Source organism: Rattus norvegicus, chromosome 8 (assembly GCF_036323735.1).
Source record: "Rattus norvegicus strain BN/NHsdMcwi chromosome 8, GRCr8, whole genome shotgun sequence".
Lineage (NCBI taxonomy): Eukaryota > Metazoa > Chordata > Mammalia > Rodentia > Muridae > Rattus > Rattus norvegicus.
Genome location: NC_086026.1, coordinates 65,957,912 through 65,983,750, shown reverse-complemented (window position 1 = coordinate 65,983,750; position 25,839 = coordinate 65,957,912). Strand labels below are relative to the sequence as shown.

At 51.8% G+C, this 25,839-nt stretch overlaps 1 protein-coding gene and 1 long non-coding RNA gene across 6 annotated transcripts in view; one reads left to right on the top strand and one right to left on the bottom strand.

The window, feature by feature from the left end:
- Lingo1 (leucine rich repeat and Ig domain containing 1) overlaps positions 1 to 25,839 on the top strand; it is a 182,211-nt gene that overhangs the window by 105,735 nt on the left and 50,637 nt on the right. The window lies entirely within an intron of this gene.
- LOC120094170 (uncharacterized) lies at positions 19,593 to 24,389 on the bottom strand. The gene is made up of 5 exons (XR_005488210.2): positions 24,284 to 24,389; positions 23,749 to 23,913; positions 19,937 to 20,153; positions 19,779 to 19,836; positions 19,593 to 19,680 (listed from the first exon to the last, which is right to left on the bottom strand). It is a non-coding gene; the product is annotated as an uncharacterized LOC120094170 (long non-coding RNA).

The following is a 25,839-nucleotide window of genomic DNA, read 5'->3' as shown; positions in this document are numbered from 1 at the left end:
GGCTACCAAGTAGCAGACTGTTAAACCAGGGTCAATGAGTGTTAATTAAACAGTGTGTCCGAAGTGGTGGGGGTGCAGAGGGACAGACTCCAAAGGCCTGGTTACCAGGATGGGATAGGAGGCAGTCGTTAGTGTGCACCTATGTGCCTGCCCAACACTAGACTAGTTACTGTGAGTTAGGAATCTCCCTGTTTGCAGATGCTGATGACAAGAGGAGGGCCCAGGACTGGAGGAGACTTGAAGGTCTTCAGCAGCAAATGTGGATGTCCAGGGAGACAAGGTTGGGCTTGAAGGAAGTGGAGCTGACTTTGGAGGCTCCCATAAAGGTGGCTCCCACCATGCCAGAAGACATTTAGTGCCCCTAACTAGCTTGTGTATAGAGCAAGTACCCTAAGGTCAAAACATTGGGTATCCGTTAGTCCAGTCCATGAGGTGTGTGCTGGTCTACAGAGCTCCCTGTCCTCCACTCCCCGTCTCCCTATGGCCACCTTACACCCTTCCTGCACACCGTCTCCTTTGGACCTAATGACCTTGCTGTTCTTGATCTCTGCCTCTGGCTTCCTTTCAGCTCTGGCTCATAGAGGCCAGCACCCTCCACCATGGCCACACCTCTCCCCACTGTCTCCACCTAATTCTCTCCTCTCTCCATCTGGAGCTCAGCTTGGCCTCATGCTTGGGCCAACCCTGCCCAGGTACCCTCTTCCACAGCATCCACCTTACATCCGCACCCCCCACCCCCAGCTCTGGACAGCACCTCTAAGCCAGACTTTTGATGGCCCCCTAAAACTTCTGGGGTTTCAGTTTCCTTGTCTGCTGAGCAGGCTTGAATGGTGGCTGGAATATAATGGGCTCCAAATGCATGCTTTCTGAATCGTGGAACCAAGGGGACAAGTTCTGGCTATGTGCACCACCTGAGAATTGTGGCGATCAGAGTAGCTGATGTCTTACAAGGGCTTGGCAGGCTTGACTGTGTTGTATGGCCTGCAGCACCCAGGGTGCACAAGGGGATGTTGGCGCCCCGTGTTGAAAGCACTGCTTCACTGCAGACTGCCCCTCCTCTCCATCCAGTCACCACCGTAGCCCCACCCTCGCTGATCCTCTGCTTCTTTTTCAGCTTGGCTCACTGCCACCTCTTCCCTTGTAATCCATCCTCCACCTGGTGGCATCCAGCAAGATCTTTCTGAAGCACAAATTGGTCCTTGTCACTCCCCACTTAAAACCCTTCAAGCTCCTGATGGCTCTGAGGATAAGAGCTAAACCCCTTAGACCATGAGGGAAGGCAATGGCCTCCCTCTCCAATCCATTGCTCTAGCCTGCCTCTGTCTGCAAAGCCTCCTCTCCGATGTTTCCTCCTCCAAATCCCTTCAAATTCTTTCCCTGGGGCCCTTTCCTAAATCCAACTATGAACTAGACACCCCTTGTCACATTGCCAAGTCCCTTGGACTTCCATTCACACAACCTTCTATCATGGCCCCACTAGGCTGTGAGTGCCCTAAGATTGGATCTTGGATGTTTGTATTCTTAGTTCTCACAAAGCATTAGTGGACATTAACGGAATGAATGAATGAATGAATGAATGAATGAATGAATGACTGGGCAGTTCTCAGGATGCAAGGATTCTGGGCTGGAACTTTACATCTGCCTGGGTAGGGGTTGGGAGGAATGAGGGCAACGTAATGTGTCTTTGTGTGTTCTGGAAGTGGCCTTCCTTTGTGCATGTCCCACTGGCATCTTGCCTGGATGTACCTCCAGAATGGCCCTCCTGCAATGACAGGGCCTGTGGTTTCAGAGAGGGGTCCTGAACTGTTCCCTTGGGAGGCATGGGGGCCCTGACCCTCACTCCACATACACAAATTCTCCTTTCCCTTGGACATTTCACTATACCCTCCCCGTGTGTGTGTGTGTGTGTGTGTGTGTGTGTGTGTGTGTGTGTGTGTGTGTGTGTGTCCAGCATCCATCCCCACCCAACATGTCTCTCTGGCCTGACCCCACTGACCCAGGCCTGCCTTGGCCGCCTCCCTATTCTTCCATTTCTGGCTTCCTGGCCAGCTTTGCAGGGCTGACCCGTGCTAGCATTCTGGGGTCTAAGCCTTGCCTGACAAGCCAGCATATTTGGTTCCCAGCGCCTGCCAACCCCTGCCTTATAATTCTATGTTGTGTGCCAGGCCTTGTCGTGGGGATAAGAAGTAAGGCAGGCTGCTTCTGGGTCCTCTAACCCACTGGCATCTTGCCTAAATGTGCCGCCAGAATGGCCCTTCTGGGGCAGCATTGCCCTGAAATAGCTGAGGCCCCATCTTCACTGAGGGACCCCAACTGGGCCCTTGTGGGCCCAAAGAGGACCTCACTGCAGGTGTGGAGGAGACAGGGTCAGGGAGGGGTTCAGGGAGGCTAACTGGAGGAAGATATGGTATGCAGGTGGGCCAAAGAGGAGTACAGGGAGGTACTGGGGGGCACAACTGCCCACTCTGCGCTGTGCTCCACACAAGTCTCACCCCAGGCACCAGCATGGCCAGTGGGTATAACTAGGTCCATCTAACAGATAGAGAAACAGGAATGTAAAAAGACCCCAGGTCACCAGAGACATCGTCAGGCCTGGACTCTTGTCTGTTGTCATTTTAGACTCCTCAGAGAGAATGCTAGAGCAGAATCTGGAAGAAGGGAAGGGAGGCTGATGCCAGCCACATCCCACAAGGCAGGCAATGTAGCTGCTGGCAGTGACTTCCTGGGAGGGGGGTGGGGCGGGTCAGGTTGGTCTTGTCCCCTGCACCACCTACTGTGGGAGAGCACCTCACGAGAGATGCTCCACGGCCCCTCCCCCAAGAGGCAAGAGGCAGGCACTTTGCCTATTCGGAGGATAATTCCCCATTATACAGAGATATTTAGCTTAATAGAAGCCGACAGATCGTTCAGGGCAGTAATGTACTCCAGCTTCAAGCGGTTAGTTTCCTCAGCCTGAACTCCTAGATTAAAGACTCCTTGCCCATGCCCGCCCCGCACTGGTGCCTATGACCTTGACTGCAGTGGTAGGGTAGGTTTCTCCCTCCCTATCTCTCTTCTCTTGTTTTGCTGGTTTTCTCCCCCCACCCCTTTTAAATTTTCTTCTTATATATTCAGCTGAAAGGCTACTGCTGAGAGCCTGCATGCTCTGGGGACAGGCGCATTGTGTTCGGCTAGCATCCGTCCTGGGGCCTGGCTGGGCCAGAGCACTGGCTCAACTAACCATGTGGTGCTGGAGGACATGGGGTGACTGGATCCTCTGCTGGTTATGGGCAGAGAGGCTGGCAGATTGTCTCTACCCTCTCTGCCCAGATCCAGGCCTACAGAGGCTTGGCTTGTTCTCGTCTCTGAGTGCTGAGCTTGGGCACTCCAGGAAAAAATGGAACCCAAGGTCTATGTATACTGGAGGAGGGGTCTTCTGGGTTGGGACCTCCAGCACCCTGTGACCTGCTGGACTTGGCAGCAGCAGAGCATTCCATGTGGGGAAATTCCGGATTCTTCCAGGCAATGGTAGGATAATCTTGGGGATGGGAGTGGGGAAGTTCTCTAGGGAGCTGCCTCTGAGGGATTCTGCGGTTGGTGTGCTGTAGAACCCTGGACTGACTGATCCCACGTCCTCTCTGGAACTCAATTTCCCATCTGCTAAATGGGATTGTGCATTTTAATGTATATGCTCCTGGTGTGGGTGAGGGCGGAAGTGGAGAATAGGGCTCTGGAGTATAGTGATGCGACTAGCAGCTGTCCTGGGCACTCTTCGCTTTTGGTCTCTGTCACACTCACTCTGACCTGTGCAATCTAGCCCTGATTTGGTACACAGACAGGATCTAAGAAATCACCACAGGAAGAACCCCCCTGAGTAGTGCAAATCCTCATCCAACATGTGGGCATCCCAGACTCCCTTGCAGCCTTTGGGGACAGAGTTCACTCTTCACTCAAGACTGGGGTCTGCAATCCTTTCTCGCTGGGCTCTGCTCTGCACTCTACCATGAGCGCTGCACTGCTTTGTCAGAAACCTGAAGTTCTGTCCAGGTCCCGGAGGCTTCTGCTGGGGACATTGGCATCCCTTCCCAGTGGTGTCTCTCTGAGCAGCCCTTCTGACAGGGTGATAGAGTATGGCTCTCTGGAGGTGGCTAGTCCATTTCAGGCTCAATAGCTGGCTGTTGAGATAGTTCAGTAGTTAATAGCACTAGCTGCTTTTTGCCAAGAACCCAAGTTCGAATCCTAGCACCTACATGGTGGTTCACAACCATCTATAACTCCAGTTCCAAAGGATCTGATGCCCTCTTCTGGCCTCTGCAGGCACCAGGCAACACACATGGTATACAAGAATTGCATAGGCAAAACAGATAATATAAATAACATAAAAATATGCATAAAATAAAAAATTGATTAATTAAAATTAAAATTTTAAAAAGGGTTGGAGTGGCTGATCACATGACTCCAAGAACTCTAAGCTATCAGGTAATTCATACAGGCTCCACTTTGAGTCTGGTTCTTGGAGTTACTCATAGGAACTACCCCGGTTCTAGAAACTCTTCTGTCTACTTTGCCCATTTATATAGCAGGAGGAGGGATTTGAGCAGGGATCTCTGCCCTCCCTACTGGCCCTCCTGGGCTGGGTTTACCTTCAAAGCTCCCTCTGACTCTGTCAATCTTGTTTCTGGCAGGATCTGCCAGTGCCAAGAGAGCCTTTATAGAGCCAGTCTGACTCCCCTCCACTTAAAGCCACTCCTCATGAGAGCCATTCACTCGCAGACTTGGAATTGACTGTTTAACCACTGAGCTTCCTGTTTAACCACTGAGCTTCCTGTTTAACCACTGAGCTTCCTGGCCTCTAGGTTTCTGTTTTGTCCATGAGGAAGTCACACAAGGTCTTGCTTGTGTGTGTGTGTGTGTGTGTGTGTGTGTGTGTGTGTGTGTGTGTGTGTGTGTGTGTTCTGGAGTCCCTGTCATGATTTGGTATACACCTATCCCTGTGAAACTGGAGCAAACTTCACAGACTCCTCCAGCCTGCCTGTCTTTTCAGTGTTCTGCATAGCATTTCTAGAACTTTTTAGAACAGCTTGGAAGCTAACTAGCTCAGACCCAGTTGGCCTTCTAGCCCTCTGCAGGGAGCCACAGGAGCTGGATGTTGACAGTTATAGATGCCAGTCCTTGATGTCTCTCTTCCAAAGACTGTCCGTCCAACTTTTGGTGGAGTGTGTGTGTAGACAGGGAATGGAGTCTTCAGAAATGAGATGACCAACCCAGACCGCACATCTAGCAAGGGCAGGGCAGGGCAGGTAGGAACTCCAATCTAGGATGTTTCAGGACCCAACTCAAAGTTCTACCCCATACTGCCCCTGCCCTCAGCCCCACACTATTCCGAATCACTCCTGCCTATCCCTTCTCCCAGGCTCAGCCAGAGTCATCTTGAGCAGGCCCCTGCTGGGGCTCCTCTTAGCCACCCATCTGGTCCTGTCTGAGGGCTGGCTTGTCTCCTGTCAGTCTGAGGGTGAGGCCCACTATGCCTTTTCCTGTGTTCCCTGCACAGGATGAAGGAGCAGAAAAGGGGTTCGGGAAGGAAGATGCGCCCCCAGGGGCTGAGACTCAGGAGGGGTAGGCGGCTCCATGGGTGTCGCATCTGCTTCTTATTTTTCAGAGTTATTTTAAGCCAGTGGTCTGGTTGTAAGAGCAGCACGAGTCTGTGGATGTGGCTCTGGACTCTCCCTCTTCCTCTTGTCTCCTTACCCCGCCTCCTCATCCCAGGCATCAGACAACTGCTGTTGGTGCTGCTGGGGCGGGCATCCTCCCCCACAAGCTCTCCAGTCTTCTCCCCTCCTCCTTGGGTGACTGTGACAGCCAGCCCACTGCCCCCCCCCACTCTGGGGGGAGCAGCCTAAGGCTCCAATTGGCAGCTTGAGAGGACTTTTAACAATGAAAAAAAAACCCATCATTGCTTTTATCTGGTTAAAGCCCTCCAGTGGCTTTTCTTGTAGTTGGGATCAGAGCCAAAGCCCCCATCTTGGCCTTCAGTGCCTCAGGCTCCTCGAAGCCTCATTTCCTGAGGCTTGGGTTCAATTGTGTGCCCCTTCAGGAAGACCTCTCCTGACCCTCTGACTACAGCACCCCCAGTTCTGCTTCTGTTCCCTCCTCTGGGGCTGGATTTTAGGGTTGCCACTGAGCTGGTCACTCTTAGGAAGTGTCTTGTTTCTCTGCTTATCACCTGGCTTTGTGACAAGGCCAGACTCCTCTATCTCGTGCCCTCACACCCCCATGCATTGCTGGTACCTATGGCCCACCCAGCACTTAGGACTTCCTTAAAAGCATTTTGTGAATGAACAAGTAGGAACAGATGAAGTCACGAGCAGATGATGAAGCTAGTTACACTGGCAGTTGATGACGTGCGCGCGCACGCGTGTGTGTGTGTGTGTGTGTGTGTGTGTGTGTGTGTGTGTGTGTGTGTGTGTAAAATCATTTGCCCTTTTAACCACAGGCTTGGGAGGCCCTGGCCTGAAGCTCTGCGTGTGTAGGATGCTCACAGGTGTGTGTGGGGGCATCATTTCCTGGTCAGTCATGTGGGGTCTTTCACCTCTTAGGCCTTTATGACTCCACCTGTGGGCTGATGCTATCTGCCTGGCAGCCATGGCCTCTGAGGTCATCTATGCCAGCACTGGTGGGGAGGGAGTGAGTCAGGAGTGCATGGCAGCTCACCTTGGTATTCTGCTCCTGGAGTGTAGGCCCGGGCCAAGAGAGCCGCTGGGAGAGCTGCCTGGATCTCACTACTGGGAGACAGACTGCATTCACAGTCAAGGTCCCTAGACACAGTGACAGCTTCAATGGGATACATTTTCATCTTTGTGGATGGCCTTGTGTTTGAAGAACTTTCTTTGATACGTTTATTTCTCGAATCCCTGGCTCTCGATTGCTATGCATTATTTTCCATGAAATAAAAGTAAGAAAACAAAAAAGTCCCACTCCACCTCAATTACATCAGGCCAAGGTGGCTCCTGTCTCATTCCCTGGGCTTTTCCTGTGAAGACAATTGGTAGGATGTGGCCCATGTGGCTCTTGACTTTAGGTGGATGGTATCCTCGCTCTGTGCCTTAGTTTCCTCCTCTGACTCATGAAAGGGGTTACTCCTTCATTATGAATGCTACCATCTTGGCAGGGGAGCCAGATGGAGAGGTGTCTCCCTGGAGGAAGGAACCCAAGTTTCAGGCCCCAACTCTGGTGGGGCCAGAGCCATGTGTGGCTGCTACAGATTTCAGCTGTTACCTAAACCTGGGTCTGGGACCTGGAAGTGAGCATCTGCTGCACAGGTGGGGCCAGCAGGGATGATTGGGCTCCAGAAGCATGAAGTCTCTGTGCCTTGACTCTGCCTGCCTTGCTTCCTTGACTTCCTACCCCTTATTGTCAGGGGATCACTGCTGTGCTGTTGCTCCCAGACTGCTGGTTATTTTTAATGGCTGAGTACTATTCCATTGAGCAGAGGAGCTAGGAATCTCCTTGTTGTCTTGGTTGTAATGTCTAGGTAGAGACCAGTTCTGTTCCCAAAGGGTTTTCTCTCTAGAAACATTTTCTCCCAGACAATCTCAAGGCTAGCTATCAAGGCTGCTATGTCAGGAGTCTGATAGATATGCACAGGGTGGTGGCTTGGAAAGGTAGAGAGCCTTTCAAGGGTAGCCTAGCACACTATCCTGGGGCAGCATGGAGTTTATGACCATGAGACGTGTAAGTGCTGTGGAGGGCAAGCCTGAGGCCATTCATATGAAAGATGGTGGGCTCCTGGGAGGGTAAGAGCAGGCTTGAGGGAGCTGGGCTATGGGTTTTCTTTTGTTGCTGTCTAACCGTGTGACCGCAGGCAAATCCTTTGCCTTCTCTGAACCTCAGATTTTCTATGGACTGCAGCTTAGATAAACAAGGGTTGGTCTCACTGTGCTGTTCAGTAGGATACCACTAGACACCTGCAAATTAAAATGTAAGTTAATTAAAATAAAATGAAATGAGCCAGGGATATGACACCGAGGCTAAAAGGCAATCAGAAGACCACAGGCTGTACCCCTACACTATGCTACTGACCCATTCTTGCCTGGGAGCCACACCTAGGGGCCACCCCCTCTACCTCTCCTTCTCCAAGAAGAGATTCTGGCTGAGAGACAGGGTGCAGTAACTATACAAACAGACCCTTCTAGAATTGCTGCACTTAGGCAAGTCACCTCTTCAGGAGTCTGGCTTCAAGCTCAGAGCTGTTCCATTTTGTCCTGGCCCCACAACAAGATCTGAAAACAGAGGCCCATAATCGTAGGGTCACAGCCCACTAGGGCTCAGTAGGCCCCAGGAAATAATTCCAGATCTGTATGCCCAATACAGTTTCTGCATTGAGACCAAGAACCAAGGTTCAACATGACGGCCACCAGCCACTCATGCATATGGATATGTGGATATTGATGCTAACTGATTGGCGTGTGTGTGTGTGTGTGTGTGTGTGTGTGTGTGAGAGAGAGAGAGAGAGAGAGAGAGAGAGAGAGAGAGAGAGAGAGGATTCTTTCCTGCTGTAGGACCTGGGGATAGCACTCAGGCTCCCAGGCAAGAATGGGTAGCATAGTATAGAGGTACAGCCTACGGCCTTCTGGTTGCTCAGACAGGGGGTGCTAGGAACTCTGGCTCCTCCCTCTCTCCCTTTAGGGAGGAGCCTTTGTACAGAGGTTCTTCTGCCACCAGGGAAGCCTAGGGGTAGGAATAAGATGCCAAGCTAAGAAAGCAAAGGCAGGCCTGGCTGACCTCACCTCAGATTTACACTGTTACCCCAATATTGCTGCCCTGGTTCCCAGCCCCACCCAGCCCCTCTGTCCCTAGAAGACCCCTACACTCTCCCCTGTTTCTCCTCGTTTCTAGGGATCCTAAAGCAATGTCCTGGTTCTCTTGAGTCTGTGGGCTGCACAACTCTCAGGGCTCTGACCCAGTCCAGCCCTGACCAGCCTCGAACTGATTCCTGTCCCCACCTGGTCATAGGAGCACCTTGTGCTTCAGGACTCAGTCAAGCACTGGACCAGTTATGGTGGGTGCACACCAATCACCTCTTCTCCCCAGCTCTAGGGACACCTGAGTGCTCTCAGCCCTGCAGGAGGAAGGGCACCTTTTTAAACACTTCTTATCAGAATTATAGGTAGGGGTTAAGGAAAACCTGCTTCAATAAAATGAAATTATCAGCTCAAGTAGCCGGTGGCATCCAGTGGTAGAGTCAGTTTCAAGCAAAGCTTGATTGAGTGGTTCAGACAATGTGAAAGACTCTGGCTTCTGTCCATGTACTTTATGCCCCTTTCTTGGTAATGGCTGCACTCCCTAGAGGCATTTGACACAACCTGGACCAGTGTGTTTCTAGATTTAAGTCTGGGGTTGAAGAAAGAGATCTGATTTCATGATAAAACAAAATAGAGTTCTGGAATTGACCTATTGGCCCTCATTGGCAGGATTTGGACTATCCTGGGCCTTTAACTAGGTCCACAGTTCTTAAAGACACTGATGGTCTTGGGGGCCAGGGTCTGGTCTTGTCTAGGCAAGTAACCAAGATGGAGCAAAGGTTGTTTCTCAAAGAAATCTTGAAGCCTTGCTGCAGAAGACTGGAGACATTACAACTGAGAGAGACAAGTAACATACGCACACATTATTTGCCCAACAGGCCATCTTGGAGCCAGACCACATGGTACGACCATGCTGTGGGCCCTCAGACAAATCTCTGCCCCTCTTCTCTGGGCTTAGTTTCCTCATCTGACAGGCCTGTCAAGAGGGCCACCTGACACCTGACACCTGGCATCTGGCATCTGGAGCTCAAGATGCCCTTGTTCTCTTCTTCTCCCTATTTTGGGGACATTTGAGACATCTGTTTTTTCTTCAAACTTAGAATGATCTGCAGGAAGAGCATGTTGGTCAGAATCCTGTAAGCTGGGCTTCAGCCAAGGACCTGTAGGCAGAAGGCAGGGTCTCTGGAGAAGAGGGGAAGAAAAGCGGAGACTGAGGCAGAAATGGCGGTCTGGCACGGCCATGGTTTTGGGCAAAGTCCATTCAGTCCTTTGGCATGGTCCCTCCAGAATGGTCTCTGGAGAAGGAGTCAGTCTCTCCACTCTGCATTAGCCAACCATTGGCCACTCACAGGGCCTAGCATTGCTCAAGCAAGGGGTGCCCATTCGAAGGGCATTTCTCTGGAGAAAGGGAGCTATGAGCTACTGCAGGGCTCTCTAGTCAGGAGAGATTGGGCTGCTGTCCCCTCTGCCCAGTCCCCAGCAGCCATTCTGTTTCCTGTCCCTGTGTCTTTCTTTGTTCTCCACTCTCGTCCATTTTCAAAGGCCCACTTCTGGTCCCTTCACTCCCAGGGAGTCTCTTCTTGCTGTTCCAGCCAGCGATGATCTCCAAGGATCCTTGTTCCGTATAGGAGGACAGATACCCAGCACGCACTTCCTCATAAACACTCTACTGGCTACTGTGTCAGTGCCAGCGTGTACCGATTTGTTTGCCTTGACCACTAGGAAGCTCAGAGACCATTTGTAGCTCTTTCTACTAAGCCTCCAGGACACAACTGTTCAATAAGCCTTTTCCTGCTTTTGCCTTCTTGCCCTTTTTTTTTTTCATTGTCCTGATTTCTTACTTTTAAGCTGTGCTGCTGACATTGTTCCCAGAAGCCTCAGACTCTTTAGGAAAGAGGCAAGGCAGAGCTAACCAAGAGGGGCTGAAAGGAAGGCGCTGTACCCACAAATGCTGGCCCTTGACATTCCCAGAGGCAGCCTGGGAAAAGGGTCTCCCTGGCACAAGTCCAGGTTCATGCCCAAGGAAGCAGACACCATAGCCGGCCCATGGGGGCCCCCGTCCGGTGCCTGCCCTGCACTCCGTGACTTGAGAAGAGCATTGTTCTGCTCCCAGCCATCTCCTCCCTCCCTGGCTTATCAGAAGCTAATGAAAGAGGCTGGAAACCCAATCCTCTGGTAATTAAATTTACTTAACGGGTATTCAAGTGGAGTAATGAGAAGTTTAATGCAGTGATTAGATTTTTCTTTAATTAATTAAAATGAGAGCTGTGTGTCTTGCCAGCAAGCCAATTTGACCCTATGCTTCAGAGCAACTGGTACGCAGTGGGAGACCTGCATAAGTAAGTAGGGGCTCAAGGCAGTGGCACCCCAGGCCCTGGCCCGGCTGCCCTCAGAAGTGATGCCTGTTCGGGCCCATCACTCAGTGCTTGCTTCTGAGCTGGGGAAGGGCCAGGTCTGAGCCATCTGAAACCCTAGTAACCAGGGGTCCCCACCTTCAAAGAGCCAACACTGAGCCATGTGAAGTTCAGACAAGAGAGACAGCGAAGCAGATGATAAAAACGCAGGAGGATTCCCAGCACTTTGATAGCAGGGGTGATGGGGGCGGCACCTTCTCCTACAGTCCAGCCAGACCCGGGTTAGGACTAAGCCAGTTGTGCTAACAGAGGAAGTGGATTAATATGTAGGAGAGTGGATAAGGCTAAGTGGATTGGGGCTCAGGGTGGCCCTGGTGACCCATAGAGCTCTGTGCCTGGGCATCTGTTCCAGAAGGCTGGCCTTCTTTGCTATGTTTTCAAGGAAGCCGTCCCCTGGGGCCACTTTTGCTGTGCTGGCATAGAGGGGTCTGGGAATGCTACCCTAGTGGTGTAGACTGGACACTAGATAGGCCTAGCCAGAAGACTGGTCCCAGGGTGTGTCACTGCCATGCAGCGGCATGGAGCCCCAAGGACTCAGCATCTTCCCTGTGCTGGCTCCAGACCCATATGCGCCGAGCACTGTGGTGTATCTTCAGCAGAGGGGCAGGTGCTGGGGTGGGAGGACTGAGTGGCCCTGTTTGTCCATCTGCACTGCCAGCTCTGCCGCCTGTGGGCAGGACTCCCGTGCCAGACCCTGCTCAGAACGGCCTAGATGAATCAGACACGGTCCCTGCCCACAAGGCTGGTGGGGGAGGTGGGAAAAAAAAGCCCCAGGAACAACAGCTCTGAGCGATCAGAGCTGAGGTGGGGGCGGTCCTGGGGCTGGGGTGATCCATGGTTCTGTGTTTAGAGCGTTGGTTTGGAGCAGGTAGGAGGTGGAGGGCTGGAGGTGGGGACAGCAAAGAAAGGAAAATGAAGAGGAAGTCACCCATGAGGGGCTGGATCCCCTGGGTACATGGCTCTTCCTCAGGACTAGCTGTGTGACCCTCACAGTGAGCCAAGGCCCTCTCACTAAGGGTAGGGCTGGCGGTGTGCTTGGCATCGGGCTGGTAGTGGCACCTTACTAAGAAGCCATGTGTGTTCCTTTCCTAGAAGACTTGGGGTTGGGCGGGGCTCTGTAGGGTGATGCTCATGCAGATACCGGCCAGGCCAAACTGGTGTGTGCTGGGCCCGTGGCATCCAGGCCTGCACACTGAAGTACACTCACTCTGAGAGCACGGCCTCAGGGTACCCTCCTCTTACCTGGGGAGGGCAGGGATGGGAACCAGCAGAGCCTAGGGAGCCAATCAGAGAGTGAGACAGCTGAGTCACTCAACTCTCGGAGGTGGGTGGGCCTTTGGCCTGGGGAAGTGAGGGCACCCTCAGCTGGGCAGGGATGGATGGGGTGCTATCTGACTACAGCTCAGAACATGGCGCTAGCCAGAGCTGGGGTGGGGATGTGGTGGCCTTCTGTCTCCATCCTCTGCCTTCTCTGTCCCCCAGACCCCAGCCCTCTGACTCCCCTCACCCCCATTTCCCTCATCTATGCCCATCCCTGAACATTCAGGATTACAGGAGCTACCCATCTGAGGAAAGGGAAGGACCCGCTCAAGGCCACTGGCTTTGCTCTCTGTGTCCCACTAAGGGACAACATCTGAGATCACATGATCTTGAGTTCCCTCTCCAGATACTTCCCATTTTCCCTGGGGTGGGGGCCTGAAGGGCGTGTGCTCACCCAAGCTCACTCTACACAGCGGGCACCCCAGAAAGATGAGTCCATCCTCCCTCAACTGTCTCTCTCAGTTGTCCGCAGCCTAGGAAACCAGGTCCGTGGATATGAAGTCAAGGCCCTGGGCTGAGGTCAGATCCTCTCGGAGGATCCCTAATACCTCTGCCCCAATCCCATGGCTTTCCACTCTCACTGTCTTCCAACCAGAAACAGGGCTCTTCCCTGAGGTCTTGCATGCTTCTCCTCCCAGTCTCTGGCACCCCAGCTGCCTTCCAGACTGGGCCCAGAGGCCTCCTTCGTGGCCCCTGCTGCGGGTGCAGTGCCAGGCACTTCCTGTGGGTACTGTCTCTCAGCTATTGACTGCCTACCTCTTGGGTTCTTGGGCATTCTCTTCTGACAAATCAGCCACATGGGAAGCAGAGGCTATCATTTGTACCTGGTGTCCTAGGCTAGTCATCCCGAGTCTGCCACACAGTAGGTACACAAGAGGAAGCCTACACGCTCAACATCCCATCTTCTTCTATCTTGGCTCGGGGGTCCCCTCATGGTGGGTATATCACAGGATTCAACCCCTCTCCATCTAGTGATTTCTGGGGTGGCTGCCAGCTTCCTGCTTCAGTAAACTTCCTTGTATGCACCCCCCCTCCGTACCCACCTATAGGGGAAGGATCAAGACGATGGCATCAGGGGCTCTCAGATAAGTCTTTTTGGTTCTTTTTTTTTTTTTTTCGGAGCTGGGGACCGAACCCAGGGCCTTGCACTTCCTAGGCAAACGCTCTACCACTGAGCTAAATCCCCAACCCCAAAATGTGTAGCCCAGGCTGGACTCGAACTCGTGATCCTCCTGCCTCTGCCTCCTTCAGCAAATCCTACTGGTGTGCGCCACCACAACCGGCTCAGACAAGTCTTAAATGTTCAGGCACAGCAGGCACAGCAGGCCCAGGATCAAGGGACCCCTGCCTGGGCTGCTGAGACTGGTGGAAAGCTACACAGGGCCATGTCTGGGTTCCCTTACCTGTTTTTCTAATCCTGGCTGTGTGGTTATGAGCAGATCCTGCAGCCTCTCTGTGCTTGGGTTTCCTCTTCCATTGAAGAGGCAATGGCAAGCCTCCTATAGATGATTGCAACCGAGAGAGGTGGCTCAGTACGGTTCAAGCCTACCATGCACTCAGGACATGGTGTGCATGCCCTCCGTCCACTGCTGTTGCTGCAACAGCCCCACGAAGGAGTTTGGAGGATGGCACTCAGGAAAGGTTTCAGAAGATAGGGACAAAGGAGCAGCATGAAAGGGGACACGGTGAGGCACACGGGTAGAAGGAGACATGCCAGGGGAAAAGCAAAGAGCTGTACCCACGTAGGAATGTCCTCTCATGAGAAAGCCCCGCTTGCTCTACAGCCTCCTCTGCCAATATCTCACTGCTGTGGTCAGGGGGTGTCTCCAGAACTTTCCCTGTGCCTATATAAACATAGTTACTGTGTGATACTGTAGAAAAGAAGTGGAATCATATCTATATATCATTCTGCAAGCCCCATTTGTCACTTACCGGTGGAGGGGCATCTGTCAACATCACAGCGCAGGTCTATGGTATCCTTTTTAATCGTTGCCTAATATTCCATGGTTGGGATTCAGTGTAATTTATGTGCCCAGTCCCCAGCTGATAGATATTTAGGTTGCCTCCAATTCTTCACTTCCGCAAACAGTGCTTCAGCGAATATCCTCGTGCGTGTATCTGGCTGGCACATGTAGGCTTTTCCGTAGGATGGATTTCTAGGGTAGAGTCGCAGGGAGGGGTGCACATGTTGTTTTGACAGCTCCATTGCTCTTTGAAAAGATAAGGCCAGCTGCTGCTGGTCCTTGGTGAGGGGAGTGGCCGCCCCACCACCTTCTACACCCAGCACGGTCGGTCTTGTTAGTTTTTGCCAATCTAGAGAACTGCCTCGCTGTGGTTCCGACACTCACTTTGTGCCTTCCCAATGAGGCCATCTTTTCATGTGGTTATTGGCCGCGAGTGCTTCTTCCTCTGTTACTCAACTGTTTAGATCCTTTGCCCATTTTTCTTTTCTCTTTGCCTTTTTCTTATTGATATAAAGGAGCTTTTAGCACATTAGGAACGGTCAAACTTTCGTCTGTTGCTTGCATTGGAGATATTCTCCCTAGCTGGCCGTTTGTCTTTTTAGCTCTGTTTATGGCATCTTTGGCCATGAAGCGGCCTTACATCTTTATTTAGTCAACTCTGTCAGGGTTCTCTGGGCCTCTGAGGCACACGTCTGGCTTTCAGAGACTTCCTGTAAGGCTTTCTTGGAGGAGCAGGGACAAGGTCAGGTGTGACTGGCATGGTCCTTCTACTGCAACTGGGGCCCTTGTGCCAGATGAGACAGTGGGAGATGGGGCGGGGGAGGCTTGAAGAGGTTGTTCTGGAATTGAGCGGCTGTGCCGACAGGGTGTGATAGAAGGAGAGAAAGAGGGCTGGCTGCCATGGTGTTCGGCTTGGAGGCTGAGGGGCCGGTGCCCCCATCACTCTCAGTAGGGGATAGGACTAGGGAGGGGAATGTCTGTGACGAGTATGTGCTCACTTCTGTGGGACTCATGCACATGAGCACATACATGCATATGCATGCATGCTTCATGTATATTCCAGAGGTTCTGGATAGTGTTACGTCTGAGCTATGGCCTGGTTGGGAAGGGTGTTTACTTTTGTGGGGTATGTGTATCACCTCTCTCTGTCTGTCTCTGTCTCTGTCTCCCTCTCTGTCTCTCTCTTTCTCTCTCTGTCTCTCTCTCTCTGTCTCTCTCTCTCTGTCTCTCTTTGTCTCTCTCTTTCTCTCTCTGTCTCTCTTTGTCTCTGTCTCTCTCTTTCTCTCTCTGTCTCTCTGTCTCTCCCCCCCACATCTGCCTGTCTCTCGTCCGTCTCCCTCTTCTCCCTCCTTTCTCCCCACTCTCCCCTATCGCCACTTTGTTTTCCATAAGGAACCAGATGCAAAGACATTATGTTATTCACTGAGGGTCATAGAGCTACTAAATGGTGCAAAGATGTTTGTTTGTTTGTTTGTTTGTTTGTTTGTTTTTTAGGTAACTCGCCGTGCTCCCCCTCCCCCACTTATTACTAATATGGCCAACTGGAGTCACTGGGGACTCTTAAGGACAATTATGGGGCCTGCGTTTAATGTGTGGCCCTGAGACATTTCATCTTTTTGTCCTGTGCACCATCCTGAGAGTGGTACAATCACAGAGCCCACCTCCTCGGGTGTCTGTGGGCAGTGTGAGTCAGTACACTTCACACGGGGGCTCATTGGTGTAGTGGCGATGACGGGGATGACAGTGACGGTTCTGGCAATGGAGCCGTTGCCTTTGTGCTGGCACTGCCTTTGCCTCCTCCTGTCCCTCCACAATCCCTCCACCACCGGCCTCATTCCTATTTTCTTCAGTCCCCCTAGGAATCCTGTCAGCATTTGCTTTTGAACCTTCGTCCTCTGCTTTTGGTCTCAAACCATTCCCAGACTATGAACTAAAGCCCAAGCTGCATGGAAAACAATCACAGGAGAGGAGTTCGGGCGGTCTCTGGGGGCTCTCTCGAGGTCTCTCTGGCCAGGTACTCCATCCTGTTCGCTCATCTGTCAGGGCCCAGACCAGGAAGTCCAAGGTGAAGAAGGCACTCACTCCCTGAGCATGCTCAACTGCTCACTGTCTGAGCTGACCCACGCCACTCCTGAAACCTGGCCCCAGGAAGAAAACCTCTCAAGATCTTTAGCAAGAAATCGGGAGCAAGATGCAGTGCGTGGCTAATCCAGAGCACACCACCCCCGCCTGGGGAGAGGGGGTCCTGTGCACAGCTCCACCCACACTGCCTTGTGGGGTGCGGGGAATCCTATGGTCTAGGCATGGCTTCCAAGTGTCTCAGCTCGGGAGTTCTCAGGCCCACAGCATTTTTGGATTTCCCAACCATGCAGGAAAAGCCTCGGGAAGAGTGGTTATTGCTGCTGGTGGTGTGTCTGCTTTCCAGACCAGCTGGTTCTTCACCAAAAACAGGACGAGATGCTGGACTGGGGAGATAGCTCAGTAACTAAGAGCGCCAGTCTCAGACCTGGGATCGGTTCCTGGCTCCCACATGGCAGCTCACAGCTTCTGTAACTCCAGCTCCAGGGAATCCAGCACCCTCCTCTGGCCCCTGAGGACACGTCATGTTTGTGGTATATAGTCATATACACAAACAAAATACCCGTACACATGAAAATAAATTTTAAGGATTACAAGGTCAGGATTAAAAGGTGGTGGGATGCCATTCCGGCCCTCCTGAATGGCTACACCTAGCAGAATCCATCACTCCGCAGCCTCACAACCATCTTCAGGAAGCCCTGTCCCCAGGCCCTCAGGGTCCTGCTCTTCCAGGGTAATCTTCACTTCAAACAGCCTCTGCTCCCACCCAGTTGCCAGCACATTCCTGAGTTCTGTAGGGTGCTTTACGAGAGATGGCACAGTGGAGTTCATAGCAAGGCAGGGTTGTGGAGCAGAGGCAAGCATACATGGAAATCTGTATCCAGCCGCATGAGAAGCTGAGTTGACCTAGAAAGTCTTTCTAACCACCTGTAAGGAGCCAGGTGGCACCTGGTGTTTGAGGAGGGGGTATTCCACTGCGCTCTGTCTCGCTTCTTAGAAAAAGCGGAAAAGGGAGGGATGTATATAAACTTTAAGACACTAGTTCTTATGGTATCTTGGGGTAGGCAGACTCCCTGTTCTGTGCTCCCACAGGAGCACACCGCATCTAAAGTGATAATTGCCACGTGAAGCGCCAACGAGTTTGAATAGAAGCCTACAATTGAGTTGCCAAAGCCCTGTGGGTCTCTCCTCCCCCGATGGGCAGCTGAGTTGGGGTCCTGGAGTCTTTCTGAGAACTGGCTTCAGTCCCAAGGCTAGGTAGCCATTCTCAGGGTGCCCTGGCCTTTCTTAAGTCAAATTCAGGCCCCTGTAGGCTCCCAATGGTCAAGGCAGTATCACCTTGCCTCAGCTCCTACCTCCCTTCTCCATGTGGGGATACCCCCACTGGGAGCCCCTCTATGGGGTCTGGGAGCCCCTCTCTTGAGGAGAAGAAACCCCACAGCTAGCAACTGTGGTGGTCTCCCCCAAACCTCAATTATTGAGAGGCTCCTGAGGGGTCTAGTTCTGCCTTCAAGAATTCCATGCTGGGAGGCCAAGCTGCCATCTCTCATATGGCTCCAGGGCCTTACTGTTACATCAGTAAGGACCTTGGAAACTTGGCATCTCAGGGCCTCATCTACCTGCCTCCCCTTGGTTACTGAGAAGCAAGTACTGGGGGAAGGGGGAGGGCGGGAGCTTAAATGCACCCAGCCACTCAGGGAGTACTGCCAGAACCAGTGGCCTCCAGTCACTGTGCCCGGTAGGAGTGTGTGGGTGTTTGAGGGTGATTCATTGCTTCTGCTCATTGCCCATTGGCCTAAGCCTCTCCCACAGCCCAGAGGACTACAGAGGGCATAGAGCACGTGCTTTCAGTGGGTACACATTTTGCTCCCAAGGTCAGTCAGAACAACAAAGGCCAAGACTGTGGCTTCCTGTTTGTTCATCCTGCCTAAAGTTTATTGCATGGCTGTTGTGGTCCATGTCATGTCCTGACTAGGACAACTGATTCTGAGGCCTGAACACCAGGATGAAAACTCACCTCTGCCTCTTGATACCTGTGCAACCATGGGCTGATTCCTTCTCTGTGTTTCTTTCTTCTCCTTTGTAGAATTAAACTACCAGAGGGGCTGAGGTTCAGTTCAGTGTAAAGGGCTTGTATGTAACATGTCAGGAACCCAGGCAATATCTTGGGTATACCACAAAAGAAACAAATCAAGTGGAACTATTGACGACGTCTGTCTTAGTGGGGTTGTGAGACTTAGATGAGCTGGTATCTATGAAGTACTAGACAGTGCCCAGGGCTCTGTGGGTGCCACCACCACCACCACCACCATTAAATCAGGGGCTGGAGAGATGATTCAGAGGTTCAGAGCATTGGCGGTTTTCACAAGACCCAGGTTTGATTTCCAGCACCCACAAAGAGGCTCATGACTATCTGTAACTCCAGATCCGGGTGATCTGATTGCCTCTTCTGACTTCCCTGGATACCAGGAACACACATGATGTACAAATGTACATGTAGGTAAAACACTCACATGTAAAATAAAATAAAATAATTAAACTAAGAAGAATGCTTCCCATAAGGTTGGTGCTAGAAAACGAGCATGGCACGGAAGACATTCGCAGCCAGCATGTGTGGGGGTGGGAGGAGGCACAAACCACACTGCCAGCGAGACACTACCACACCATCGCTACGCTGGTGCCGTAACAACGTGACAGTACGAGTGTTGGAGAGCACTCAGAGAAACTGGGATACTCAAGTTTTGCTCATGGGAATGCAAGACGGTATAACCACTTGGGAAAAACAAAAAACAAAAAAAAACCATGGCGGTTTCTTACAAAGAGAGCTTACCGCACAAGCTCACAGTGCTTCTGCTAGGTACTTGCCAAGAGAAACAGCTTCACTCATGCAAAAAAACCCATCTGAATATTTATAGTGGCATTAAGTCTACAAAAACTGGTCAACAGCACAAGTGCTCTTTAACTGGTGAGCGGATAAATAATGGAATACTACTCAGCCGTAGAAAGGAAGAGATTCTGACATAAGACAACACAGATGAGTCTCAAATGCATCGTGTTAAGTGAATAGAACCAGACAGGAGGCTCCACGTAGATTTCTCTTCATAGACACTGGAGAGAACGAAACTGCAGGGACAGAAACAGGTCAGTAGTTGCCAGAAGTTAGGGAGATATTGGTTATGGAAGGATTGCCCATAGAGACTTGGGTTGGAACTGTCCTCTACCTGGATTGTGGCGATAGCTGCATGCCTGTTTACAGTAGTTGAGACTCAGAACCGTACACTAGAAAGAGTGAGCAGAACTGCACCTTAGTTATGCCTCAATTACTGTACCTGAGAGACGGCGTTCTGTGAAACTGTTGAAACAAGGACAGGTGACATACATGTGAAGGAGAGCACTGTGTCGTGGAGGCCTCCACACCCTCCTCACTCCGTGGGCAAGGGTTCTTTGAGTTGGTGCCTTGGACTGAGACCCAGGTGAAGAGGAGTTAAGTAGAGGCATTAAGGCAACCTGGGCTGAGGGAGGAGGACCAGGCCTGAGGGCCATGCTCTGGGTACCACTGAAGAATAGATGGAGTGACTGAGGCATGGTGTGATGGCCTGTGAGGAGAGGAAAGGAAGCAATGCTGAGGCAATGATTAAAAGGAGAGGGGCGCCTTGGATCATGGGAAGGTGAGTTCCAAAGGAGGATGTTGGCCAGCCACAGGCCCACAGGCCCACAGGCCCACAGGCCCACAGGCCCACAGGCCCACAGGCCCACAGGCCCACAGGCCCACAGGCCCACAGGCCCACAGGCCAAGGCAGGAGAACTGGTGGGCAGCAATGGGCCTCACTGTTACTACCATGGGATGGTGAATTAGAAGCCAGGCATCCTGGGTGCTAAGGGCTGAAGACAAACCAGTGAAGCTTCCGGCAGGCAGGAGATAGATTTGGTGGGCAGCGTGACAATGGTGAAGAGGACTGGGAACGAGGCTGTCCTTTCATGAGCTGTGTCAATAAAACCAAGGTGGGCGGACCAATGCCTCATGAATGAAGATCAGGAGGGAAGAAAAGGCAGGACAGGCAGTCTCTACTCTTAGGCTATGGTCACTCGGCGTGGGCACTTGTACTCAAGTGGGCTAGAATGGGGATAGAAGCTGGTGCCTATAGGCCTATCCTGTACAACATGAAGCCCTGTGGGCTAGGCAGTGGGCATCCATTCAGGGCCACCCACTCCAGGGTAGCTAAAAGTCCATCTCTGTAATACTAACCTTCCTGTTCTTCCCCCACAGTGCATGCTGGGACTGAGCCTGGTGGGCTGCTGTGCCCCGGGCCTTTGGCAGCCCCTCTGCTTGGCTCCTTGTGCCATGTGACCCAGGTAGGGAGAGAGCAAGGCAACTCACCAGGCCTGTGTTGTCCTAGGTATGAAGGCTCCGTGTGAGGATGGGGGTCCTGACCAAGGCAGCGCTTAGTGACTGAACCCCTGCCATTGAAGGACATCCAGTCTAGGGCTTGAGGTCCCTGCAGCAGGTGCTTGTGTGGAGAGGCCCAGCTTGAGTCTCGGAATGTAGATGCCATGCATGCGTGCCCTGCCCCTGGAGGCTCGGCTCCTGCACCTCCTCTGCTATCGTTTTTGCTTTCAAATGCTTGGTACCACAGCCACCTGACAGCCCTCTTACCAGGAGGTTCCCAGTTCTCAAAAGGGTTCCTTCCTCAATGGGAGGGTTCTCTCAGTCCCAGGTATGGCCTATCTGTACCACTTGTTCCCTGTTCTGACCAGCTTTCAGCTAGAGGCAGTTGGCCTGCTTGGGCCACAGTCACTTGCCCCAAATCTGCCCTCCCCCAGCCCCCACGCGGCAGAGCTCTGAGGCTGCGATTGTAGTCCTGGTCCCATGTGGTAGTGTATACCTTTAAGTCCAGCATTTGGGAGATAGAGGCACTGGATCTCTATGAGTTGAAGACCAGCCTGGTCTACAGAGAATTCTAGGATAGCCAAGGCTACCCAGAGAGACCCTGTCTTGAAAAACCAAAAAGAAAAGAAAGAAAGGCAAGTCTCTTTCTCACTCTTAACAGCAGAGCTAGGCTGAGGAGGTCATGGGGCAAGGCGAGCCGGGCCTGTGTGCCTGTGAACAGAGCTGTGAGACAGGCGGGCGTGGAGCTGTGAAGGGAATCAGGAATAGAAGGAGCTCAGAGTGTCTGAGGTGTGAGAAGGAGGAGAGGGACCACAGGGATGAGACAGGGAAGGGTTACAGGGCCTTGGAAGGGCCTTCTGCAACCTTTTACGCAGGGGAGGGAGGCACAGGATGTTTTTATCCTGGATGAGGGCATCTTCCCAGTATTAAAGTAGTATGTCTCCTACCCAGCTGCCTACCTGAGTAATTAAAAGCATGCAGTTGGAGCCCTTCCTCCCAAGGACTAACTAACCACAGCTAAGGCATTTGATATTTGTCCTTCTGGACCTTTTCCCGTGTGCTTACAAACATATTTTAAAAACAAAACTGCATGGTTATACCAGGTGTATGACTCCATTACAGGATTTTCTGCCAAACATGTGGACCACCCAGGTTTAGCCATGCAACTCTTCCCTTCGCATCCACTGTGTAGATGGTCTGTAAATTCTTCATCAATTGTTAATCCTGTCGGGGCCATTTAGGTGGTTTCCCGCATTTGGCTATTTATAAACCTCACTCAAGGAACCTCTGGGTTTGTTGTCTCTGTACATTCCCACTGTGAGACCTTCAAGATGTTTTTGGAAGTGCTCTACCCAAGTCAGAGAATGTGCCTGTTTCTACGTTTGATCTGTTCTTGTACAACCAGATACACTTTTGGGAGGTCAGGCTGCCTCACACTCGCACAGAGCATGCACAAGGCTGTCCTTCCCAGCCACTGTCACTAGCAGCCACTTACATTCCTGCCAATCTGATAGGAGAAAATGGTTTTACCTTGCATTTCTCCAGTTGCTAATGACACGGTACATGCATCCATTGGCCATTTCTGAGTCTCTGCTGGTGAGTAGGTTCCACTCAGGCCTTCTGCCCCTTTCTCTCTTCCCATGTTCACGTATCAGTAGGTGTGTGTCAGGTGCTTTGTCTGTTTTGAATGCTAGCTTAGTTAGGAATGTGGCAGGGAACTGAACTGACCCAAACACCTTCTCCATGGGACTTAGGTCTTCATGGAAGAAAACCAGATGGGAACATGAAAGATTGCACATACAAGAGTGCAGGGGTTGGGGGTAGGGAGCAGGAGGAGGGGCAGGAGAGGAGGGGCAGGGGAGAGGAGGCTCATTGCTTAAGCACACTGGCTGCTCTTCCAGAGGACCTGGGTTTCATTCCCAGAACCCATGTTATAAATGGTGGTTCATGACCATTTATAACTAATTCCAGAGGAGCTGATGCCCTCTTCTGGACCCCAGGGTACTGCACACATATGTGCATAAAAATGCATAAAACACTACACATAAAATAAAGACAAAACACGAGAAAGAGAGAGAGAGAGAGAGAGAGAGAGAGAGAGAGAGAGAGAGAGAGAGAGCAGGAGAGGGGCATCGGGCATCGGTAGCCTGGATAATACCAGGACTTGATCTTCCTGCCTCTACCTCTCAGACATGTACCACTGTGCCTGATTTGTGGTGCTGGAGATTGAGTTCAAGGCTTTGCGCACGCCAGACAAGTCCTCTACGTCTCCAGGCCCACCATATGGACTTCTCTACTTGTGGTGTTATGTCAGCAGCTCGGAAGTCTGGGATTTTGGAGTTTGAGGTTAAAGATGCTCAATTTGTAGTCAGAACAGAAGGGAGAGGCTGTAGGGAAGGGATCCAGCTATGGAAAGAGTGGACTATACTATGTATGAGGCCCAGAGCAAAAATGAAAATAGATGGCCCTTCAGTTAATTAATTAATTAATTAATTATATTTAATTTTCAAGTGATGTGGGACAGGAGAGCCTTAGCTAAGTATAGGGCTCTTCTGCGCGTGGGGGCCAAGTGGTACATACACCTGTGTTCTAGTCCTGACTATAGACATGTAAAGGGCGTGACACCCACAGGCATCCATAGGAACTGTAGGGTTGGTTGGCAGAGTTACAGGGCTATAGCTCCAGGGACAGTTTTGAGCTAGATTTCTAGTCTTGAGCTTAAAGGTCGGAGTTAATGCCTTGAGATTAAGTGAGAGCTGAACAGGAGTGAGCAAAGACAGATGAGAAACCCACGACTCACTCACCCGAGACCTCTGCTGGTTAGAGGCTAGGAGCAGAAAGGGAGCTGAGAGCGTGAGTGAAGGATCCTCGGCTGTGTTTTCCAGAAGGTCTCAGCGTGGTCAGATGGGCTGACTCAGTGAGACCCGTCAGTGGCTGCGGGCTGGGCAGAGGCAGTAAACTTCGTCTAACTGGTGGGTGAGAGGTTACAGAGCACCACTCTTAGGTTTGGGTTGCAAAGAGATTTTCACGGATCGTTTCTTGGATACTTCCTTTTTCATCTAACTTATGGTTTGTTTTAATCCCTTGAAAGGTCAACATTTTCCTGTAGTCTAACAGGTCACTTTTTCCCCCGAAATTTTCTGCTTTTGTGTGTGTGTGTGTGTGTGTGTGTGTGTGTGTGTGTGTGTGTGTGTGTGTGTGTTTACATCTTATGGTTGTTTATGAGATTGTAACTATATTTAAACCCGTGGTGCATGCGAAGTGTTTGATTTGTGGTAGGGATCTGTTTTAATTACCTCTCTGTTGCTGTGATAAACACCATGACCACAAGCAACTTACAGAAGGAGGGGTTTGTGTGAGCTTATAGTTCCCAAGGAAGTCCAATGTCTTGGGACATCTTGACAACAGATAAGCCCAATATGTCACCCGAAACAGGAAGTGGAACAGGAAGTGAGAGGTCACAGGTCAACCACTCACAGGAAACAGAGAGAAAGGAAGTGGTATGAGGCTATGAACCCTGAAAGCCCGCCCCAGTGGCATTCTTCACCCAATAAGGCTGCACCTCCCCAGCGCCCCTCAGCTCCCCAAACTGAGCCACTTCCTGGAAACCATGTTCAGTATGTGGGAGGTGAGAGGGGCACTTTTCATTCAGACCACAACAGGAGGTCTGTCAGTGAGGAAGGCGCTTTCTCCTGAGCCATAGTCTTTTCAGCCTCTGCCTATGTGTGGCTGTCCGCGGGGTTCCCTCAAGTCCTTCTTGCCACCATCCTGTTGACCTTTGCCTGGGAAGAGACTTTGAAAATTGGGACAGTAGACTCAGTGGTTGATGGGGGCACCGTGAGGAGCAAGGGCTGGGAAGGCTGAAAGGACAGAAAGGGGAGAAGGAAGTCAGGGGCTAAGACGCTTGCTCCTCTATGCCCAGCACACAGCCCTTAGCTCCACAGTTTTGTGAGGCTGCTGTGCTATTTCTTCATCTTCACACAAGGAAACTGAGCTTCAAAGGTGCTTCATACCTCAGCTAGTGGCTAGTGGCTCACCTCTTGGGGTGCTTCTAAAACTAGAAGGCCTACATTCTGTTCCTCTCGGAGAGGTGGAAGGCTTCAGCACCAACTGTCCCCACACCCCCTCCGCATCCCTGTCTGCCATTTGGCTGGGTTGGGAAGGTTTTCCCATTTCCAAAACCAACCCGGAAAGACCAAAATACTCCTGGCAGGGAACCACACTTGAGCTTATAGCTAACGTCTTCATTATCAGTTAACACCTCTGAGGGGTTAGCTGGCAGCCAGGGGAGGGTACCGAGTGGTGCCTGGTGAGGTGTATCTGGGTTAAGAAAGGCCGGGAAGTGCAGCTGGCAGTTCACAGCCTCCCCTGGCTCTGTCAGGAGAGGGAGGTGATTGGACCACAGGAGGGGAGGTGGGGGGGGGCAGCAGCTCCAAGAAGCCTGGGGTGGGGCTCAGAGAGGGAGCTGGCGTGTATTAGGGCACCTGCTACAGGCAGTACTTGGATGCCTAGTGTGTGTGTCTGGTGTCTGGAAGGTCAGGAAATCAGCCACTCGTGATCCAGCCTGGGCCAGCTGTCAGCAGTCACTCAGCTGAGACCCATCTCCAGCACCCACAGTTCAGATCTGTCATCCAACCCTGCAGAGGGGGAGGAGAGAGAGAGAGAGAGTGAGCCATCTGGAATATCCTCCAGTTCTCTGAGAGCCAGTCCACCTACCACTGCCTGGAGGGTTAAGGTTCAGTTTGCCGCCAGAGTGAGATTCAGGGTTCAAGGTATACACCTGATCAGGGTTCACTGAAGCAGGCGGCTGACTAAGATAGCCCAGGGGTACAATTGTCTCATCCTACTTCTATTGCCAGTTAGCTCTGGGGAAGGGACAGGAGGGACCCCACTCC